The sequence below is a fragment of the Centropristis striata genome, chromosome 1, assembly GCF_030273125.1.
Source record: "Centropristis striata isolate RG_2023a ecotype Rhode Island chromosome 1, C.striata_1.0, whole genome shotgun sequence".
Taxonomy (NCBI): domain Eukaryota; kingdom Metazoa; phylum Chordata; class Actinopteri; order Perciformes; family Serranidae; genus Centropristis; species Centropristis striata.
In genome coordinates, this window is record NC_081517.1 from 26419317 (window position 1) to 26424841 (window position 5525).

Here is a 5525-nt window from a genome sequence, read left to right on the forward strand (position 1 = left end):
TTTAATTCTAAAAAGACAGATTGTGGAAATCAACACAGTTCTGTGAAATTTTACAAGTCAATATTTCAAAAGGAGAAGTGATTCAGTGATGGTTAACCGTATCAGTTTGAGTCCTGAAATGACTTCAGTTGTAGTTTTGCTTTTCAGGAATGCCAAGTTGTAATTTATCATTTCTTCAATTTGGATTTATTATTTGGGATTAAACTCCTCATATGTTGCACCTAGTTGCAAATCTGCTTTTTAAATGTTTTTGTTCATTTTTATCTAACTAGAAAAGTTACAAAAATAATAAAAGATTTGAATATAAACTATATGACATGTAGTTTTATTTGTCACTTAATCAGACCACTAGGTGGTGCTGTCTTACTAATACCTGTCATCCTCACATGTAAAGAAAACGGATTGCTGAGGGAATATATGATGCACTCTTCAAGAGGATTTTATGGCAGAGTTATTAGAAAATGTATATAAATTGTGTTGTTTGAGAAGATGTTTTACATAATTGTATCGCACTTTTCTTTAAAAAATACATCACAAAGCAGCATAATAAATAGATGTCATTAAATTCAGGTTTCAAAATATAAAGGTGAGAAAATGTGCATACATGGATAGCAAAGTAACATGTTTTATTATTTATTTCTATATCTATTATCTACTATCTATCTATTTTATACACATATATATATGTGTGTGTGTGTGTGTGTTTAAAACGTTTTACGTATGTATGTATTTATTGTACAGCTATATTTTATTCTAAAATTTCTTGAAATAATAGGGAAGGAAACTCCACCCAGCTTCAGATTCAGCGTTGAGGCCCAGCAGACACAAGGTCAGAAACTGTCTGACAACAGGGTCTGAATCGAGGTCATTTTGCATTCAGCCCTTGTACCTCTGTTATATTTTGATTTTGATGTTAATGATCCTGTTTAATCACAGTGTGCCAGGGGAGATCCCACATGTCAAATTCTAGTGTAGCGTCACCTTGCACTGGCGCCGTATCTGAAGGATCGAGACCTCTTTGGATGGATTGGTGGAGTCCTGTTGTAAGACCACAGACCTTCAGTGAATCTGGGCTCAGGGTGTTTGCCAGGACAACCTTAGGTCAAAGGAGGTTTTTGACCTTTAAAGGAAAAGGACCCACAGCTGGCTTTACAGAATGGGACTCCACTACAGCTGTTATATTATGAGATGTTACAGAAAGCAGTTCATATAATACATATATGAAATACATTTCTGGCCTGCTGTCGGGGGGAAATAACCGAAATGTTTTTTGCTTAATATTCCTTTAACCAACTGTATCTTGGTAGCCACATGACACTTCCTCTGCGGTACTGCCCCCCTACAGCTACCTTCACACTTCTGAGGTGAAAAATAGAAATAATGAACCCCCCATTTCACCCCTTAGATGTTATTGCTCTGCCATTTTCTCTACACATTATTGTGGTATATAAGGAACATTTAGTTTTTTTCACACTCCAGGGTGGCAGGAACACTCATTTACACGTTTAGGTGCCATCTCTGCATTTCTGTTCGAATGTCAGTCTTTTTTAAACTATGGCAGTGATTGATGGTTTTCTGGAAAAGAGATTCACTTGCCTGAGATGCACAAATGCACATTCTATTACTATTCACAAATTAAATAGTTGTTGGTGTTGAGGGCACCAGGATGCCCAAATTTTTACTTTGACGTAATAATCTTTGTGCAATGCCATTTCAGTCAATTATTAAATTAATAAATATGACTAAAATATATCCTGGCACACTTAGTGAGTAAATAATATATATATATAAATCACTATATATTATTTTGTAGTTAGTTTGTGTGTGTGTGTGTGTGTGTACAAGCTTTTTAAGTTCAGATTTAGTTGTTTGAATTAAAACTATTTACGCATTAAAGCAAGAATTTTATATTTACAGTACCAGTCAAAAGTTTGGACACACCTTCTCATTCAATGTTTTTTCTGTATTTTTATTTATCTATTATTTTTGACAAGGAGGACCAGTTAACTCAAAACCAGTTAACTCATTCTAGGTGATCAGCTCATGAAGCCATATATTTGGAAGTAGCCAGCTTTTGCGTTGCGGTGATTTTGCGTTCAGCTTCATGAGCTGATCAGAAGATTCTTGGAAGTAGTCAGCTTTTGCTATGTATATATAAAAAAAACATATTCTGGTTTGTTTACCACTTCACTTTTTTACTACACAATGCCTTATGTGTTCCATCATAGTGTTTTTTTTTTATGTCTTCAGAATAATCTACAATGTTTAAAATGATGAAAAATAAAGAAAAACCACTGAATGAGAAGGTGTGTCCAAACCTTTGACTGGTACTTTACATAATGTAGATATATGTGTTGTCCTTTTACACTGTATATAATGTTATTACCAATGTTTTCTACAGTTAATAGTTTTTCTGAATCCATTAATGAATGTGAACTGCACTGACCTCAAAGTCAGTTGGTTTAAAACACTGGTGTCAACAGGTCAGTGAGCCTGGAGTGACACTGACATCACACCTCATACGTCTGTGCCTGGGCCTGCCAGCAGAGAGCAGATCTGTGTCTCCGGCTGCCAGATATTTACAACCCTACCCGATATCTGTCGCCAAGTCAGCTGACAGATGATAAGGACCAGGGAGACCTGTACTTCATATCAGTTACTCTCAAAACACATCTCACCAGTTTCCTTCCAACTTTTCCAACTGCCTCTTTTTTCTAACGTGTAAAATGTGAAAAGTAAAAGCTCTTTTTTTCTTGAGTATCTTAATAAACAGAAAATACTTTTCCTGCATCACATATGGTGGACAATGCATCCAATAAAATCATGTGTATTATTATTTTTCACCTTGTGTGTGTCCATGTGCATCTGTCATCAAAACATGGTCCTGGAGACTCCGACTGTAGCGGGAACTACAGAAGAAGCTGTTTTAAGTACTTTGCAAGGTGTTAATATGCTGTGTGTCCAACTGTGGAGAGATTTTGTCATCGTGATACCATCACATCTTGCAAGATGCAGGTTCGAAGACACATCGTCCAGCAAAGGGTGCCAACAGTGTAGGGGTGTAGGGACTAGGGAAGGGGCCACGCCCCCCTTACGGCCCTGATCCGATTCAGTGTCGCGGACGGTATGTCGTCTAATTAAGCACACACACCATGCAGTGGTGAAGTACAGCCTGCGGCCAGAGACTACCTTCAGCCAATTAATAAATAATAATAATAAATAGTCCTGTAACCCCTGTGACATGTTCACTTATGCTTAAGAAAAACTGTGGTAAGCAGCACTTCACCGCTGCTTGGTGTGTTTTCGGTGTTAATGTTAGTATTTATACCTGGGCTTTTGCAAGTGTGACATTTTAAATATATGTCCTGACAAATGTAACCTGTCATATTTAAACTCACTGATCATAGTTTTGGCAAGTAAGGATGACTCGATATAACTGTCTTGGTAAACTCCTGGGCGAGCCTTTTGACCTTTCAAATATAATGCTCTAGCTTTGCTAGTTTGAGGAAATAAAGTTGTCCTTGCCCTGTTGTAGCTATAGATTTTTTAAGTGCCCATGTTGCCACTTCTCAAATTTAGCTACTGTTTAAAGTTCATAACTGTTTTACCAATCAGACTAATAATAATATATATGTAATACAGCAACAATTAAGCAAAAACTGCCACTAATTGAGTTGCATTTTGTTAAAGGCATAGATCCCGGGAACATTCAGGACTACACTTACTCTCAACCTGCAGTTTGAATATAAATTATAATTTAATTGTATTTTGTAAAATAATACCCTACACATATCTGTGAATGTAAGGGGGATTGTATGTTTTGTTTTTAAATGATGACACTTTCTCTTCTCTTCTCTTATCGCCCATATAGTATTTCCTCCACTACCTAATCCACCCCTCCCTCCTTGGCAACCCCTCTTCCCTCCATGCTCAGACAATAAACACCATATCTTTTCAACTGTCCACTTGCCCCGCTGCCCTCTGGTATCAGGATGTGAAGTACAGTAATGAACCTTAATACTAGCTCCCATAATCAAGCTACTTATCATAAAAACAGACATAAAACTGTCCTGTTTTTTATAGTCAACAAGTTAATTTGTTGTCTAACAGGTGTTTATTAACTGCGGTGGAGAGGAGGAGGAGGAGGAGGAGGGTGCTCTGCAAACAGACTGGCTCTGTCCTTGCACTTCATGGTGGTCCATCTGCTGTGCAAGCCTGACTGACTATCTCTCTGCTGCTCCAAAGTCATCTCCATATCCGTCTGTTTTATCTGCCTGTCAGATGATCAGTCTGCCGTCTGTCTACTCGTCTCACTGCCTATCACAGACATGTGATTCTGGTCTGAGTTAAAGTTCCTATATAAACATGTTACTGCCCCACAGCCTGAGATTGAGCCTGAAGGTTGTGCTGACAGATGAGTTGCAGGCTGCCAAGCAAGGAATCTCTGATGAAAGTTGCGATTTTATTGGGTTTTTTTTGGCCTGGTGAAAAAAAAAAAAAAAAAAAATTAATTCAATCTCAGGAAGTGCAGTTTTTTCAGCATGACAAATAGAAGCAGACCACATGACTTAGAACATCAGTGACTTGTGACTTCACTTGGACTTGACCTTTTTAATGTGAAAATACTATATATCCTTCCCCCAAGCCATTCTTCGTGCTATGAAAGTGCAATGTCAAGAACAACGTTTGTTAAAATGCTGAATTTCAGTGACACTTGTTGTAAACATGAATACATTTTTGTAAGCAAATTTTCCGTGTTTCTATGAATGCACCATCACACGTTTGTTGCGTGACCTGCTCAGAATCTTACGTTGCGTTCAGGTGTCTGATTGCTTTTCTACTCAAGGTAACAAGCCTAACTCACTAGTTATCATATTTAAACTGATAATTTGCCGAACACCCACACTTTATTGTCATCCCTTGAATTATTTTAGTTAAGGTTACGTTTTTATTTACTTCACCTTTAGCTAGGTTAGCGAGATAACGCTTACTAGTAACGTTACCTAGCTCACCTGTATAAGGAATGCTAACTTTTTATCGCTAACGTACGCTACCGTTAACGTTTAGCTAAAGCAAACTGGCCACACAGTTAGCTAGCGAATTAACAAAAAGTTAAAATTATTATCCCTAAACTGAGTTTACATCTCTGACTTAACAATGCAGCGGCTGACTGACCAATAAAAATGTTGTTACTGCCTCAGATGATCGAAGTTTTTCGTGAGAGACAACTGCCTGTCATGTCAAGGAAAAGGACCCTGGGGACCAAGACATGAATTCAGGTCCCAGGTACGTTTCAGCCTGCAGCTAGTAACACTTATAAAGAGTAAAACATTCAAACAGATATACACTTAAATTACTATTTACTCTCTGCATAAATGTATTTTTAACTTGCCTAAACTCCATGCTACTCATAGCAAGAGCGAGAATTAACCTGAAGTGGAATTAGTGACTGGAAACAGACATTTTAATATAATGTAATATTTTACTGTACAGTCTATATCTAAAGGCGTTTTATTAAAAAAATC